The sequence below is a fragment of the Hylobates moloch genome, unplaced genomic scaffold (genome assembly GCF_009828535.3).
Source record: "Hylobates moloch isolate HMO894 unplaced genomic scaffold, HMol_V3 SCAFFOLD_5, whole genome shotgun sequence".
NCBI lineage: Eukaryota > Metazoa > Chordata > Mammalia > Primates > Hylobatidae > Hylobates > Hylobates moloch.
This window is the reverse complement of record NW_026652280.1, coordinates 11,944,622-11,963,669: the sequence shown is the minus strand read 5'-3', so window position 1 is coordinate 11,963,669 and position 19,048 is coordinate 11,944,622. Positions and strand designations below refer to the sequence as shown.

General features: G+C 37.3%; 1 long non-coding RNA gene across 5 annotated transcripts in view; it reads left to right on the top strand.

Annotated features, from left to right (window-relative positions):
- LOC131383432 (uncharacterized) overlaps window positions 1-19,048 on the top strand; it is a 122,243-nt gene that overhangs the window by 51,573 nt on the left and 51,622 nt on the right. For 2 of the 5 annotated variants that reach the window (XR_009213440.1, XR_009213444.1), the window contains exon 4: window positions 8,771-9,002. The exons of the other annotated variants lie outside the window; for them this stretch is intronic. This is a non-coding gene — a long non-coding RNA (uncharacterized LOC131383432). The remainder of the gene's footprint in view (window positions 1-8,770; window positions 9,003-19,048) is intronic. 5 annotated transcript variants of the gene reach the window in all.

Genomic DNA, 19,048 nt, shown 5'->3' with positions numbered 1-19,048 from the left:
AGCAAGTGAAAAGATACTCGACATTAGGATAATGCGAATCATAACCACAGTGCAATACAACTTCACATCTACTAGGATGGCTATAATAAAAAAGGCAGAAAATAGCAAACAGTGATGACATGGAGAAACTGGTACCTTCATACACTGCTAGTGAAAATGTGACATGATGCACCCATTGTGCAAGCAGTTTGGTAATTCCTCAAAAAGCTAAAAATAGAATTATCCTGTGATCCAGCAAAGTCGATGCCTATGTACATATCCTGTATAATTAAAAACAGAAACTGGATACTTTTATGCCAAAATTTGTGGCCGCATTATTCACAACAGGCAATCGGTGGAAACAATCCAAGTGTCCATCAACAGATGAATGGATAAACGTTGTGAGTGTGGCCAATGCCACTGAATTATATATTTTATAATGGTTCGGAGGACTATTTTATATTATATAGATTTTAACACAAAATTTAGTTATTAGCAAAAGATGTACATTGTGTTGAAAAGCTGTAGAGTCCCCATTCCAAATGATGAAGGTTGCAACAATCTTGGCCAAACAAAAAGAAGTACCAGTTATTTTGAAAGACTGAAGGTGATACGATTTGGCTGTGTCCCCACCCAAATCTCATCTTGAATTGTAGTCCCCATAATCCCCACATGTGGTGGGAGGGACCTTGTGGGAGGCAATTGAATCATGGGGGCGTTTTCCCTCATGCTATTCTCCTGATAGTAAGTTCTCATGAGACCTGAAGGTTTTAGAAAGGGCTTCCCCCTTCACTCTGCTCTGATACTTCTCCTTGCTGCCACCATATGAAGAAGGTTCTATTTGCTTCCTCTTCTGCCATGATTGTAAGTTTCCTGAGGCTTCCTCAGCCTTGCAGAACTTGAGTCAATTAAACCTCTTTCTTTCATAAATTACCAATCTTGGGTATTTCTGCATGGCAGCATATAAATTACCAGTCTCCGGCATTTCTTCAATGGACTAATACAGAAGGCAAGGACCCTCATGAATTAATATTAAAACTAATTAAAATAAAAACAAAAATACTTAATTTCTAGCAACTTAAAATAATTTTAATAGTGTAATGCAAATTCTGAAAAACCAGAAATTTCCACATTGAAGAGTAGAGTGGACCACAGGAATAGATATGTTAAGGCTGTGGCTAGGAAAAAAGATGAGATAAAAAATCATGATCTTTGTTCAAATAACAGTTAGTGAGAAGAAGAATGCAAATATGTCTGACATATGATTAGCCCTTGAAATGTAAGAACTTCCTTCCTTCCTTCCTTCCTTCCTTCCTTCCTTCCTTCCTTCCTTCTTCCTTCCTTCCTTCCTTCCTTCCTTCCTTCCTTCCTTCCTTCCTTTTTTCTCCTTTCCTTCCTTCTTTTTCCTTTCCTTCCTTCTTTTCTTCTTTTCTTCTCTCTCCTTTCTCTCTCTGAAGCCAGGGCGCTATGGAATAAAATCAACCTTTTATAAGTCACGAAATAAAACATAGTAATGTTCTATTAAGGAGCATCTGGTATTCTGGTGCAGGGCTGTCAAGTGCATTTTGAATATTCACTCAGCAGGGTATCTGCAATTTAAATATCTTGTAATAGTTAATAAGAATTGTCAAGGAAGCACATTAACATGCCTTAGGGATTAATTCTGTACCTTACAGGTTTCATGTGTATGAATAAGGCAAGCCCATCATATGAGTTGCACAATCCCAAAAGACTGTACTTACATCTTTTATGCAGTTAGGTTTGAACAATCAAATACTATGTCTCACATTGTATTTTACTAAAAATAACTCAAATACACACAATTGATGATGTTATTAAAAGTTTATTCTGGGCTGGGCACGGTGGCTCATGCCTGTAATCCCAGCACTTTGGGAGGCCAAGGCAGGCTGATCACGAGGTCAGGAGATCGAGACCATCCTGGCTAACACGGTGAAAACCCGTCTCTACTAAAAATACAAAAAATTAGCCGGGCGTGGTGGCGGGTGCCTGTAGTCCCAGCTACTCGAGAGGCTGAGGCAGGAGAATGGCATGAACCTGGGAGGCGGAGCTTGCTGAGACTATAGCGCGCCACGGACCCCCAGCCTGGTCGAAAGAGCGAGACTCCCTCTCAAAAAAAAAAAAAAAAAAAGAAAAAGAAAAAGAAAGTTTATTCTGTATTTGCCTTTTTGAATTAATAGCAGTATGTTTATATAACAAGTTTATCTCTTTAAAAGTAAAAAGTATTTTGGTGTAGAGTCAAGGACGAGTTACAGTAAGTCACTAATATGTCAATTTAGAAAAAAGAGTAAGAATGGCTTGATTGAAGCCGATTTTCCATATCGTTGCTGTTATAGAGAGCACTTTTAGTGTTTTACACCCTGCAAGAAGTCTACCAACAAAAAGCTGATGATTTCTAAATATGAGTATGTCATGTCGACTTTCAAAAAAAAGGAGAGTAGATAGAGAAAGAGAAGTAATGACATAAACTTTAGAGACTACATTTTGCACTTCATCTTTTCAGTGAATCAGAAAAGAAGACAAACCACCCTTCTACACTGACTTTTTATGATCTTTCTTTTCACGAATTTTTGTCATTGAATGTGCGGTTTCTTTTATAGTGAGTCAATATATTTGTTTCAATGAGATCACAACCACCCCATAACCTGGGTTTAATTTGATTTACACAAATTATATGAAACAAGCTGCAGAATAATAATAATTATATGTGATATTAGTAAAATAATCGGTAATTGTTGGGGAGAGTGGTGCTATTAAGTATCATCTTCATAATGACAATCCGTTTAGCCAATTATCACTTTAATTAGATGAAGTGTAAATTGGAGAGATAATTTCCTATTGCCTTGAAGCATTCTACCTGAATCTGGATTTGACTGATGATAATATTTTATAAAACCAATAGAAAATGCATATTATCATAGGCCCACCAGCTAAAATGCTCAGGTTGATCATTTAATCAAGATTATGGCATTCTGAGTCCTCCATTCAATAGTCATGGCTTTCACACTATAAATGTCCATTCCTCCATCAATCATTCACATAATTATTTTGACAGTAGTTGGAAATAAATTATTTAGTGTAGCATTTGTGAAATGATTACACTCTAATTCTGTCATTCTTTCAATACTCACTAACTAGCCATATTCTACAAAACAAAACTTTTCCTCATCCTCTAGAGCTATTTGGTTATATTGAAATGTAGTTCTCTGAAAAGACAAGGTAAAAGCTTTAATTTTCCTTTTAATTCTCAATTTAGAAGTTTTTTAATGGCCACCTCAAATGGCAACAAAGGCTCTTCTAAGTTTCTCTTTTTCTACCTCAGTATAAACTTAAAGGCTTTATGTTAATGAACAAAACAAGCTTCTGTCTTCAGTCAAGTAAACTCATAAGAATATACCTACATCTTTTATATTTTATTTCTTTAAATCAGTTTTTTAGAAATATACTTCAGTCTTTATAAAACTTTTGGCCATGGTGTATCCTCTTAAGTCTTCTCCTTCCTCACTTCATTTTCCCCAACACCATGTAGCTATTATCTTTATTAATTCTTCACTTACTTCTGCAAATATAGATGTACAAAGAGACGCTTACTTTCTCCACACATTTTTACACAAAACGCAAACAAGTTCCACTATCCAGCACCTTGTTTTTCTCATTAGCAATTTATCCTGAAGATCTCTAAATACTGATATATAGAGATCATCATTCATTTCTTTCTAATGTCTCCATAATACTTCAACTGTGAAGTATCCTAGTTTATACAGCCAGTCCTCTATAAGGCACTCAGCTTGTTTCCATATTTTTTCCTATTGAAATCGATATCATATTAGAAATAAAATCATGCATATCTACTTCATACATTTGATGATGAAGTAGCTCTTCGATTCTGAGAGGTGATATTGCCGGGAAGGATGGTAAATACTTCTGTCATTTTTGTTACACATGGCCCATTTCTTTTCCATATTGATGAAATAGATTGAGTTTTTTATAGACTTTTCCTTTTAAAGTAATTTTAGGTTCACAAAAAATTGAGGTAACGGTTACAGAGATTTCCCATGTACTCCTTGCCCCACATACAGTATCAGCCTTTCCTAGTATCAACATCCTCTCACCGGAATGATTCATTTGTTATAATTGATGAACCTACATTAGCACATAAAAGGGACCCAAAGTTCATAGTTTACTTTAGGGTTCATTAGTTCACATCAAAAGGACTCAAAGTTCATAGGTCACCTCAGGGTATTATAATGCCATGGCGTTAGACAAATGTATAATAATAAATATCCACTATTAGTGTCATGCTGAATAGTTTCACTGCCTTAAAAATCCTCCGTGCTGGGCCTGTTCATTCTCCCTTTGCCTTCCCCCCTTCAGCTTCTGGCAACCGCTGATCTTTTTACTGTCTCAATAATTTTACCCTTTTCAGAATCTCACGTAGTTGGAATTGTACAGTCTATAGGCTTACTTCAGCTAGTAATATGCACTCAAAATTCTGCCATGTCTTTTCTTGGGTTGATAGGTTGTTTCACTTAGTGCTGAAAAGTATCTTTCGTGAAGTCATGCCCTCCACAGGGCCACGGGAAACCTCATACAGTTTGGAGAGTTGGGGAATCCTGGCAAAGATTGGGGTGAGTGGGAGGCAGTGACGAAAGGGGACGGCCATTACCAGTAGGAGGCTGTGGGTTGGGCAATCCTGTCCTTGGTCCTGATCAGTTTGGGGGCTGCCAGATGTATGATGGAGAAGGAGGATTGAAGTGATTTCTCCTGACCTTGAAATACCCCTTGGCGAGGCAAGGCTTTCAGTCAGTTCAGGGCTTATTTGAGCAAGAAGCAGAAAACTCTCTTGGGCTAGCTGCTTCACCAGGTGCTGCTGGTGGTGCCCTGGAGTCAACACTGCAGGAAAACTGCTCCAGCAGGTCCCAATGGCATCAGAGGGACAGGGAGCTGTGCTGCTGTATGTGGCCAATAAAGCTCAGTGCACTCTTGCAACTGAGCTGTCCCATAATTCAGGGCTGCAAGTCTGGGTTTGGAGACTTCCAGGGGGCCACTACCCATTCTGAAAAAGTTGTCACAATAGCTCAAGAATGAGGAGCTTGAAGACGCTGGCTTTTGCCAGCGTCTGTTGAGAAGGCAGGTCATGCTCCGAGGGCTGCAGTCAATTCCAGAGTATACTTTGTGGAGAGGACAAGTGACTCTTTTCCAAGCTGCCTGAGTCTGTGATCCTTCTAGGAATAGCTCCACAACCTCATAGGTGAAGCTCTCAACGACAACTGAGGGCTGTCCATGACCAGGGAGCAAAGTCCCTGCCAAGGCTGGGATCCCTTCATCTCAGCATACAGATATCCTCGATGGTGAAGCCTGCATCCCAGCCTGACAAACTCTCACCTGTGTGTCTTCAGGGCAGAGAACTCCTCGGAAATGATATGCTTCAAAAACTGAAGTGGAAAAAATCTCCCATCCTTTGCTTACCCAATCTACCATCATGTGCCCAAAAAGGAACTAGGACTAGGCTGTGGGTAGGTGAAGGATCTCAGCAGGCTTTAGGGATGTGTGGATGAGCCCATAAAGAAAGATGTAGAAAAGAGGGATGTGATCCCAGACTGATATACCAGCAGTTTGTTCTTATAGTTGCTGTTAACTACGGAAACCAGCAGTTTGGGGTAGTTTTGTGTTTGATGCAGCAGGTCCCACCACTGATACTGGCTCCAGTTAATGTTCAGAGATTGAGTCTATGAGTCAGGTGTGCTCAATGGGACCTTGACATAATCCTGCTTTCAGTTAAAAATTTGCCTTTCAGCCATGTAATTCAATCCTTATATTCCTTGCAAAATTCACCGCCCGAACACAGGATGCAGAGCAGAGTGAAGTTGGCACAGCACTGGGCTTTGTCCACCTTCTCAGAGGAGGTCACATTCAAGCCAAGCTTTACTTTCTTATTCTCTGCCATCAGTTCACAGATGTATTTGACTGATAGGTATTGAAGAAGCTTGATATCACAGCCTCTAACTTCCTGAAATAGATGTGTATGGACACTTCAGAGAGCATATTCCTCTTCCGTGAAGTCCCTTGCATCTGTCCACGCAGCACAGGCACCCTCTAAAAAACACAGTTTAGCCAGTGGATTCATGTAGCTGCCTCCATTCAGCCAGAGGATAACCTGCCAAATTTTCTGGCCCTTGAATAGGACAACTGGGCAGACAAACTGTTCTCTACACCTGACCATCTTGCTGCACTTGATGAGGTTTTGCAACTTGCTCACTTGCACAGTGTTCTCAAAGTGTCCATTTGATCTATTGGTATGTATCCAAGACCTTCAGTTCCACAGTGATGAGATGAAGAATTCAAAGTGGGACTTGTCAGTTGTGAGATTATTATCATTATTCCATTTGGGTTATTGGTGGGAAAAATTTGACACTTAGCAGAGCAATATTGCCATTGGCTAGGTATCAAGTAGTCTTCAGCAAGTAGATAGTTATTTAAACTATGGGATGAAATGATAGCCTCAGGAGAGACATAGAATGAGAGCCAAAGCCAAACTTTGTAAATGTTTGCATTTATTTGGCATGCTGAGAATGGGAATCTTGAAAAGACATAAAGGAAGTAATCAGAGATGTAGGAAGAAACCAGGTGACTGATGGTGGTCATTGACTTGAGTAAAAGTGATTAGTCGTAAGTCTTGGAATATGAAGAGAAATACAGATATTTATAAAATATTCTGTTCATCTGGTCACAGAAATGCTACAAATTTTTATATGTAAATGAATACTTTCTATTGGCATGTAATTTTAATTTATATACCACATATAATTTCACTAATGTGAGTAGAAATAGCATAAGAGACATTTAGACATTGCACTGACTTCTAGTCCTTTTTATGCAGTGTGTATTTTGATATATTAATTCTTTGAAGTCAAAATATACAGTGAAAAATTTTTCCATATCAGATATTTCTGCAGAAATTTATTTTAGCATTTTGTGGCTTTGTGATCATTTGAATTAAAAAATTATTATTTATGTATTGGTTTATTTCTGCCAAATACCTGTAATAACAAATTAAAATATAAGAATAGTTAAAAAGGAGAGAGACAAAATTCAAGTCCAGGATTTTCAAAGCAATAAAATAATTATTATGCAATTTAATTATATTAAAAATTATGAAGAACTTACTGTAATCCAGGCGCTTGGCTGAATAATTTTCATAATTTATCTCATTTTATTTTCATATACCCATATGATGAAAAAAAACCTCTAGTGTTATCGATTTAAAATCTGAGGCTTAGATAGACTGGGTAATATAATCAATGTCTATAGCTAGTCGGTGGTGAAACCTGGGAAAAAACCCAAAACTGTGATAGAAGTCCAAAGCATATGTTGTTAACCAATATGTTATAGCACACTCCCCAACAATAGGACAGATAAATGGAAAAAGAAAACACTCCACCTGACTTGTAGTCTCTCTAGATATCACATCTCTTTTGAAGCAGAGCTTTAGAAAAAAGAGGAAGGAGGTTCTGAAGGTGGAGGAGAAATAGGAGAAGGCATTTTTTTCTTCCTCAACTCTCAGTTCCCTGAATGAGCAGATGTTATTTACAATGACAGTGAAATTATTACACATTTATCCTTCCAACATGTTCAACTGTTCAACTATGTAATTAATTTGTTAAATCAATTCAAAACAGCATTTCTACCAATGCAGACAGAAATTCTCCTATGAGTGAAGCCATTGGAAGTGGGAGCTGTATACCGATCTGCTCCGGGCATATCTTAGTAGGGGCACCTACAATGAGATGAAAATGAGGTACACAGAAAATATAAATAACAATTTTGTATAGATGATGCTTCATTAGAGAAAATGATAGGCTTTAAGGAAAAAGCATTGTGTAAAGACAAAGAGAATGACATCCAGAGGCAGCACATTGTCTGAAAATTATCCAAGGCAGGATCCACACATAAATTCAGTGAATCATTTGGAAGCTTCTATAAAATGCTATAAAGTATGCTTCTCTGAAACACAGAGGAACAAATAATTTGGGTTAAAAGGACACAGTGTAAACTGAAAAGACAGCGAAGTGAGCTCTAAATTGAGGAATGATTTAAATGGTTTCTAATAAACAAAAAAATCATTCATGAAATCAAATATGTATTGGAAATAGTGAATGCCGAATCAATATTACAGAATCAGTGTAGCAGAGGACACACTTGGAAAGCTCTCTCTGGTTATGTACGAGGAAAAGAGCAGTACACAGAAAGGAGATGGAGAAGACAATATACATCTGAAATAGGAAAATTCATTATGTTCCAAAAGAAACAAATATGTTTTGGAAGGGAAAAGTGAAAAATAAATCATTTTTAAGTTTAAAAAAATTTAAAGTTTATAAAATATATAAAAGTGAACATTCAGTATCTACATGTAGCAGATTCTAAGAGCTCATCATGTTTCAGATCAAGTGGATATAAAGGGATCACACTCGACACATAAACAGGCACCGTAAAAATATTATAATTATAAGCAAAAAATCCTGGATACGGCCAAATTAAATAGATATTTTGAGTCTTCACTAGCATTCTCTAAAAGGTGTCCCCAGCTCTCATTCCCCAAATGTAAGGAAGAACTCAGAAATCAAGTGCTTTGGAATTCCAGAGGGAGCAGGAGGCTCTGCAGGCTCCAGATAAGACCACTGATATTTGGCAGGAGGAAAGAGAGAGTCATACATTTCCTTATGTTGATGACAAAAATGTCATGCCAACTATATCCTCCATTCCCTAATTGCAGTGCAAAGAGAAATCCTCGGAACTTCTTGAGCTCTGAGAATTGGGAGCAACCTCAGGGAACCAGGTGCTCCAGGTGAGATTGCTCACATTCTTTTGCATGCTCCTGGGGATGTCCCAACTTGGCCATTCCTCTCCGCCAATGTTCAGCCAATATGTTCAGCCACCTCCTCAGCTGCTTTTGCCTGGAGACAAGCAGGACAAATCAGACAAGGTCTCTGAGCTCTGTTTCCAAGGTCAGTTTTCATTTCTGAATCTCCAGTCACTTAAGGTTTTGTACATCTTTTTGACCAATCTCCAAATTCTGAAATCCTTTCACTGTATCCTTTGAACTTCAGAAATCCTCTGTATTTTAAAAGTTGTCTCTGATGTTCTCTTCTGCTTTCTGACCCAAGTGAAGCTTGGCTCTTTAATGACGATAGACTTCACCTATATCTCTCAAGGTGTTGTTGGGTGTTGAGTGTTGAGTATCTACCAAAACCTTCATCCTATTTGACTGAGGGTATGGTACATACCTCTCTTGTCTTCATTGCCACTTTCAGATTACTTTCCTTGCTCCTTACAAAGTAATTGATTAATTAAAGTAGTAATTTTAATATTATATCATTAAACTATACAACCATTACAATATTATACAATTTATCTCCCAACTTTCAAATACCTTCCTCATATAGGTGGGAAAGTTTAACTCCTTATTCACTTTTTAAAAAGTTTGTTTTGTTTTTAATTGACATAATAATTGTGCTTATTTATGGAATATAGTGTTATGTTTTGATACAATTATGTCTTGTGTAATGAACAAATCACAGTAGTTAGCTTATTTATCACTTCAAACATTATTTTTCTGTGGTGAGAGTATTGAAAAGTATTACTTACACTTATTTTGAAATATACAGTACAATATATTTAACTATCAGTACCCTATTGTGCAATAGAACACCAGAATTTTTTCTTCCTATCAGTCTGTAATTTGGTACCAGTTGACCAATATCACCCCATATTCTCCTCCCCATACCTCTCCCAAACCTCTGGAAACTGTTGTTCTAATTTATACTTCTATGAGATAAACTCTTTTTAGATTCCACATACGAGTGAGATCCTGTGTTGTTTGTCTTTCTATGCTTGGCTTATTTCATTAACATAAAGTCCTCCCAGTTCATTCATGTTGCCACAAATGGCAGGATTTTATACTTCTATGGCTGAATAGTATTCCATATTTCTGAGATACATGACACGTTTTGGTATAGGCATGAAATGCATAATAATCACATAATGAACAATGGGGTATCTATCCCCTCAAACATTTATCCTTTTTGTTGCAAACAACAAAATTATAATCTATTCATCAGTTTAAAATATACAGTTAAATTATTATTGGCTATAGTCCCCCGGTTGTGCTATCAGATACTAGATTTTATTCATTCTTTCATTTTTTTTTGTACCCATTAACTATCCCAGCCTTCTCTTCCACCCCCAAGACCCTTCCCAGCCTCTGCTAACCATCCTTCTACTCTCTATCTCTGTTAGTTTAATCGTTTAGATTTTTAGATCCCACAAATAAGTAAGATCATGTAATGTTTCTCTTTCTATGCCTGATATATTTCACTTAATGTAATGACCCCCAGTTATATTCATGTTGTTGCAAATGATTGGATCTCATTCTTTTTAATGGCTAAATAGTATTTCATTGTGTGTATGTACCAAATTGTTTTTACTCTTTCAGCTGCTGATAGACACAGGTTGATTCCAAATTAGTTATTGTGAACAGTGCTGCAGTGAACATGGGAGTGCAGCTAAGCATTCAATATACTGATTTCCTTTATTTTGGATATATACCCAACAGTGGGATTGCTGGATCATATGGTAATTTTTTTAAAACTTAGTCTTTTTGAGGAACCTCCAAACTGTTCTCCAAAGTGGTTGTACCTGTTTACATTCCCATCAACAGTGTACAAGGATTCCCTTTTCTCCACATCCTTGCCAGCATTTGTTATTGCCTGTATTTAGGATATACACCATTTTATCTGGAGTGAGATGATATTTTATTTTGGTTTTGATTTTCACTTCTCTGATCAATGATGTTGAACACATTTTCATATGCCTGTTTGCCATTGGTATGTCTTCTTTTGAGAAATGCCTACTCATATATTTTGCCTATTTAAAAAATCAGATTATTAGTTTTATTCCTAAAGAGTTGTTTGAGCTCCTTATATATTCTGGTTATGAATCCCTTGTCAGATGGGTAATTTAAAAAATTTTCTCCCATGGTGTGGGTTGTCTTTTCACTTCCGTTATTGCTTCTTTCACTGTCTGTAAGCTTTTTAACTTGATGTGATCCCATTTATCCATTTTTGCTTTGGTGAGGTAACGCTCAAGACATTTTTGCCCAGACCAATGTCCTGGATATTTTCACGATGGTTTACTTGTTGTAGTTTCATAGATTGAGGTCTTAGATTTAAGTCTTGAATGCATTTTTGTTTTATTTTTACATATAGTGAGATATAGAAGTCTAGTTTTATTCTTCTGAAAATGGATGTCCAGTTTTTCCAGCACCATTTATGGAAGACACTGTCTTTTCCCCAATGTATGTTCTTGGCACCTTTGTCAAAAATGAGTTCACTGTAGATGTGTAGATTGGTTTCTGGGATTTCTATTGTGTTCCATTAGTCTGCATGTCTACTTTTATGCCAGTACCATGCTATTTTGTCTACTATAACTCTGTAGTATAATTTGAAGTCAGATAATGTGATTCTGAAAGTTTTATTTCTTTTGCTTAGAATAATTTTGGCTATTCTGAGTTTTTTTGTGGTTCCATATAAATGGTAGGATTGTTTGTCTATTTCTGTGAAAAATGTCATTGGTATTTTGAAAGGGAATGCACTAAACCTATAGATTGCTTTGGGTAGTATGGATATTTTAGCAATAATGATTCTTCCAATTCATAAACATAAAATATTTTCCAATTTTTGGTGTCCTCTTCAATTTCTTCTGTCAGTGTTTTAATAATAGTTTGCTTTATAGAGATTTGTCACTTCTTTTGTTAATTCCTAGGTATTTAATTTTATTTGTGGTTATTGTAAATGAGATTACTTTTTGATTTCTTTTTCAGATTGTTCACTGTTGGATATAGAAGTTTCTACTGATTTTTGTAGGTTGATTTCTGTATATTGATACTTAACTGATTTTTTTTTTCAGTTCTACTAGTTTTATAGTGGAGTCTTAAGGTTTTTCCAAACATAAAATCATACAATCTGCTAAGAAGGACAATTTGACTTCTTCCTTTCCGATTTGCCTACATTTTATTCCTTTCTCTTTTCTGATTACTCTAAATAGGACTTCCAGTATTATTTTGAATAACAGTGGTGTAAGTAGGCATCTTAGTCATTTGTGTTCTGTATCTTAGAAAAAAGCCTTTCAGTTTTTCCCCTTTTAATATAATATTAACTGTTGGTTTGTCATGTGTGACTTTTCTTATGTTAAGGTATGTTCCTTCTATGCCCAGTTTCTTGAGAGATTTTATTATGCAGAGATGTTGAATTTTATTAATAGCATCAATTGAAATGATAATCCTCCATTCTGTTGATATGATGTATCACATCTCCTTTCCTTCCCTCCCTCCCTTCCCTCCCTTTCCTTCCTTCCTCCTTCCTTCCTTCCTTTCTTCCTTCTTATCTCCCTTCCTTCTTTCTTTCCTTCTTTTCTTCTCTCTCCTTTCTCTCTCTCTAAAGCCAGCCGCCACCACCCCAGTGGCCACCACCACTAGGACTTCACTGGGTCAGACCCAGACTGACTTCAGAATCAGAACAGCACTGGGTCTTGCTCAAGGCCTGCTGTAACTACTCTCTGGCTACTGTTTATGTTTGCTGAAGGCCCTGGGTCCAATAAGCAGGTGGCAAATCCAGCCAGGCCTGTGTCCTTTCCTTCAGAGAATCGAGTTCCTCATGCCACAAGTGGGTCCAGTGGTGCTGTCTAGGATCCAGGATCCACAGTCAAAAAGCTTAGAATTCTACCTGGTATTCTATTGTATTGCAGCTGAACTGACACTAAAATCACAATATATAGTCCTTTCTACCTTTTCTTCCCTTTTGAATGGCAGGGGACCCTCATCTCATGGTCACTGTCATCACAGGCCCACAGCAAGTACTGCCAGACTACCACCAATGCTCCCTTATGGCTCAGGGATTCTTCAGTCAACTTGTGGTGAATGCTACCTGGCCTGGGACTCAGCCGTTAGGATAGTGGGCTCCCCTAGGGCAGGTCCAGAAATGCTGTCCAAGAGCCAAATTCTGGAATCAGGAACCTCAAGAGCCTGCTTACTGCTCTAAGTCTCTGTGGTTGAGCTGGTACCTAAGGTGCAAGACAAAGTCCCCTTTATTCTGCTCTCCACTTTTCTTAAGTAGGAGGAATCTCACCTTGCAGTCAAAACAACTGGGAATGTGCTGAGTCTGACCCGAATCCAGCAAGTTTCAGAGTTTTACCAAAGGCTGTTAACGTAGTGCTTGGTTGTCACTGCAGGTTATTCAGGGCCCTAGAGCTCTTTAGTTAGCAGGTGAGAATGCTGTCAGGACTGAGTCCTTTACTTCAAGGCAGCAGCTTCCCTTCTGATCCAGGGTGTGTCTAGACATGTTGTCTGGGAGCTGGGCTTGGAAAAGAGACCTCATGACTGAGAGTTACCCTATCTTGCTGTGGCTGAGCTAATATCCAAGAAACAAGACAAAGTCCTCCCCACTATTCTCTTTTTCCTCCTTAAGCAGAAGGAACGGGTCTCTTTTGGAGCCATGGGCTGTGCAGCCCAGAGTTAGGGAAGAGTTGATGCCAGCACTCCTTTAGCTTTTCAGGTTGGTGTCTCAGTAGGTCACATGTCATTCCAGTGCATTGTCTCTGGGCTTAGTTCAGCACTAGGACTCACCTAGGAGTTGCAATCTTTGTGGCCTAGACTACCTTTCAAGTTTATTTAGGGCCCCAGAGAACTTTATCTCACAGTGGTGAAGCTTGTAGGAACTGAAGTTCCAACTGCTGGGATTCACAACTCCACCCCAGCTGCTTTAAATGCTCCCTCTGTATCAGCTGAGTTTGGTTTTGTTTTACTTTCTGCTATAACAACGTAGCATTGAGTTCAACGCCTCATAATTGCTGCACTCTCCCTCTCCCCGGTGCATAGAAATGATCTCTGTCCCATGCCACCACTGCCAGGAGTTAGGAGAGGGATGGTGTTGGCGATTCAGGACTGTTTTCCCTATCTCTTCAGTGCCTCTTTCAGCAACATGAAGGTAAAACCAGATACTGCGAGTGCTCATCTGATTTTTTATTTTCATGAAGGTGCTTTTTATTATGTGTGTGTAGATAGAGGTTAAATTGGTGTTGTTGCAGGAGGAACAATTCATAGAGTCTTGTAATCTGTCATCTTGCTCCACCTCTCCTCCTAGGTATTTTTAAGTTTTATTTTATCACAGAGTTTTCTGTTTTGTTTGTATTCCATAGTTGCGATGTTAGTACATATAAAACTTACTTTCACGAAGGAAATAATCTTGGTAAATTTTCACAGCCTAAATCTTCTACTTTCTTCAAAACTTTACTGTATTATTGACAATACAACAAAATGATTATTTATACCTTTAGTATATCATTGATTTAATATTATTTAAGTTTCACAAAAAACAAATTACATTGACCCCACTTCAATTAATAACTTCCATTGTATGTTCTTTATGTTTGACAATAAATAATTATAAAGCATTAGGTGCCCAAGTAAAGGCATTTTAAAGATATGTGTTTATTATAAACCTTAATTCAACTTCCTTAATATTTCTTATCAAAACAGAAGCCTATATCCTTGTGAAAATGACTAAGGCAATACAGAATTACATGTAACGTTTTTAGCACACAGCTTATTATCAATACATGTAAGTTTTGTAATCTGGCTTTGAATTTCTAATATATTTGACACCCATGCCTTTCTACTACACTATTTTTGAGAATGATATTAAAAGGTCATATTCATTTAACTTTGGTAGTCATCTATACCTGTCTATAATGTCTGTGGACTGCTCACCAAGGCTTTTGCTCATGACCTTTGATGTAGAGGCAGCCATGCATAGACAATTGCTGACAGAGGTCAGGGATCAGCCTGTGACCACTGGTCAAGCTGTCTTATCAAGCACAGATGGCAGCTAATATGCATTATAATATGCCAAAGGGAACACTGCTACTGCAATTCAACAACTGATGCAGAATTCCTCATATGTACAGTTATTGTGAATAGTACTGGTGGTTTTGAGGGTAGAATATCTTATCTTGCCCAAAAAACAAAAGTAATGTATGCAGTAACATATTTGTTTCCTGCTTTCAAATATCTGTAGACACGCATAATTGTTTTTGAGCAACATTTTATGTAATATTTGAAAGCTGTATCTGCATAAGATTGAAGTTTTATGTTTAGTATACATCTGTTGCTTTGCCTTCGTGGAACTCTTATTCTAGTGACAATTTTTTTTTTTTTTAATTTTTGGAATGATTCCTTTGCCTTCCTCAATGTATGCAGTTTAAGATAGCCTAATTTCACTTGCCCATATCTAGGGATAATAATAGCAAAAATTAAAATACTGCATGGTAGATACATTCTAAAAATTAGGTCTTAAAATTGCCTTTTATTTTTCTTCTTGCTCTGAGCAAAAAGAAGAGGAAAACAAAAAATAAGCATGATAAATATAAAAATTTTAGGAAATACGTTAGAATGTCTCTTGTGAGGACATAAACTGTAACGCAATTTGTATTGTTCAGATTAATGCATTTAATATCCTGTAGAATTAGGAAGACTCTATTTCCTTTTCATGGATATAAGATTGTACTGCCAAGCCATAGAGAAAGTGTTAGACTCAAGCATTACATATTTTAACTGTGTTACTCTAGACATTTATTTCTTATACTGGAGAGAATATGACAAAATAATCATATTCTTAAAATATGAAACATCTGTCAGAGTGAGAAAAAAAGTATTTCAGAAAACATATTCTGCCATACAGCCTCCCAGCTTCCAATTTCACCTTATCACAACAGGCCTATGCATGCAAAACAGCACCCAAGGTTGAACTATATCTCTGAACTATGGTTATTTGGCCATTTGTACATGTTTTTCTTTCCTATTATATTAAATGTTCTTTATGATAAGTGGCTATACTTGGTACCTTTATTGAGCCTAGTTATTTACTATTTTAAAAAACTTATGTAAGTAATTTAGCATTTCTTTCCTTATAAGATGCATTCTTGAATTATATGTTACCTGTTAAATAACATAATTTTCCTGGTGTTATTGGGAATGGATTCCATCTTTGGACTCACACCACTGCTACCTTTGTGAGTCTGAGCTAAGTGGCTTGAGTTATTTTTTCATGTGACAGGTGTGCAGAAATGTCACTGGGCAGATGGAAGAGCAGCATCAGTTTTCACCACTATTTATCAGCAGAGGATGGGAAGGCGAGCGATTTGTATATCCTTTTCCCTGATCAATTAAGTACATTTTTGGCAGGAATAGCTTGGATATTTTCTTAAAAATACATATTTTTGTTCCTCTAAAGCCAGTGGTTGGGAAGAGTTTTACAAATCAATCTTCTACCATGCATTGCTTAATAAGGAAGATGTGTTCTGAGAGATGGGTTGTTAGGAGATTTTGTTGTGTGAGCCTCATAGAGTGTACTTACCCAAACCTAGATGATGCAGCTTACTGTACCTGGGCCATGTGGTGCTGCCTATTACTCCTAGGCTACAACACTGTACAGCGTGTTACTTTACTGAATGCTGTAGGTAACTGCAGCAAAAGTACAGTAAAAATATGGGGTAAAAGATAAAAATGGAATATAGGACACAACACAAATGAAGCTTGCAGGACTGGAAGTTGCTCTGGGTGAGTGAGAGAGTAAGTGGTGAGTGAATGTGAAGGCCTAGGACATCACTTTGTCAACATTTAACACTTAGAGTACACTAAATTTATTATTAAAATGTATTTCTTCGAGAACAAATCAACCTTAATTTATTGTGACTTTCTTACTTTATATACTTTTTAATTTGTAGCTTTTAGACTTTTTTGTAATAACTCTTAGCTTAAACACAAACACATTTTGCAGTTGTACAAAAGTATTTTCTATCCTTGAGTCCTTATTCTGTAAGCATATTGATTTTTTAAATTATGTATTTTTTTACTTTTTTGTTAAATACTAAGACATAGGCACACATATAAATGTAGGCCTACACACAGAGGGTCAGGGTCATCAATATCGTGGTCTTCCACTTTCGCACCTTGTCTCACTGCAGGTTCTTCAGGGGTAATGACACACTTGAAGCTGTCATCTTGTGCGACAACAATGCCTTCCGGAATACTTCCTGAAAAACTTGCCTGAGGCTGTTTTATAGTTTATTATTTTAATATAAGTAGAAGATTATATAAGTAGAAGGAGTATATTCTAAGACAGTGACAAATAGTGTAGTATAGTAAATTCATAAACAAGTAACATAGTGGTGTATTGTCATTTTCAATTATTATGTACTGTCCGCGATTGTATGTGCTACACTTTTATACAAATGATGGCTCAGTAGGTTCCTTTACACCAGCACCACAACAAACACATGAGTCATGCATTGTGCCACAGCGTTATATGATAGCTAAAATTCACTAGGTGATAGGAATTTTTCATCACATTATAATCTCACGGGATTGTCTTTGTATATGTGCTTTGTAGTTGACTGAAACTTCATTATGCAGCGCAAAACAGAATTTTGCTATTTAAATAAAAACCAATCACAAATGCTCACATCTCACTAACTCAGGCCAACAATTAATTTGCTATGCTGCTACCAAACTAACTTTCCAAAACACAGATAAGATAAAGCTGAAAGCCTGTTTAAACATCTAGAAGCATCCCCATTGCATTCAGGATGGAATATATACATACACATACGTATATACATGCACATAGGCACACATACATATACATACATATGTGAAACAAAGATCGAATGAAAAGGAAATTTGCAAACATAAGTGACAAATGTGGTGGAATGAAAAACTGTATGTAAATGTTGGTCATAACTATTGTCATGGTGAAACTTTTAGGTTATTATGGATTTCACGTTAGATAATCACTCACGGAAAGTGATTAAAATGCAATTAATAATAGAGGTTTAGGCTCACGCTTGTAATCCCAGCACTTTGGGAGGCCGAGGCAGGCGGATCACGAGGTCCGGAGATCGAGACCATGGTGAAACCCCGTCTCTACTAAAAAATACAAAAGATTAGCCGGGCGTGGTGGCGGGTGCCTGTAGTCCCAGCTACTCGGAGAGGCTGAGGCAGGAGAATGGCGTGAACGCGGGAGGCGGAGCTTGCAGTGAGCCGAGACTGCGCCACTGCACTCCAGCCTGGGCGACAGAGCAAGACTCCGTCTCAAAAAAAAAAAAAAATAATAATAATAATAGAGGTTTAAAGTCAAATGGTTACCACCCTGTGTAGATCCCCCCTTTTTTGATAGCTGCTTTACCAAAACAAAGTGTCTTATTCATCTTCTCTCACTTATTAAGTTGTTAATCCATTCCAGAAATTACACATTTAATTCAGCATTTGTCACCAGATGTGTGAAATTTGTTGATAAATACCGTGATAGTATAGAGACTAAATAAAAACCAAACAAAAATATTCTTTCTCTGTTTTGAAGAGCATAAATGAATATGGTAGAAGGGGGGGATGTAATGAAGAGGTTAATAGAAGGAAATGGTAGCCAGATTAATGACTTATGATAACTGAGTGGGCAGGAGTATCATCCAATAGTGAGAGCTCTAAGAACCTAGATAAGAAAAACTTCCATGCACCCCACTCACCTGCGTCAGCTGACCCCTATCATTCCTCTTCCCCCAGCACTCATGGAGACGTCACAAGCACCTGTGTTGGTAATAGAAGTACTCTATACTGTCTACTATCGTTTATAATTGTTTCTACCACACTCTGTCCACATCAGCACTGTACCACCAATTTAGTTTCAATTTCTCACTCCTTCCCAATCCTTAAATTCACTGTGGCCTCTACAATTTCCACGTAACAGCAAAATATGCTATTTCTGAAATTGTCTCTGAATATTACTTTCTTGCTGAAATATTATTCCTGTTATATTTTTTGGTGATTTCCCTATCAACAGAGATAATCATTCTAATTATGTGGTTCTTTAGTTACTTGAGTCTCTCCTTCAATTTTCATTTCCACCAGCCTATCTATTCATTTTCCTGGTCACACCTGGTTTGT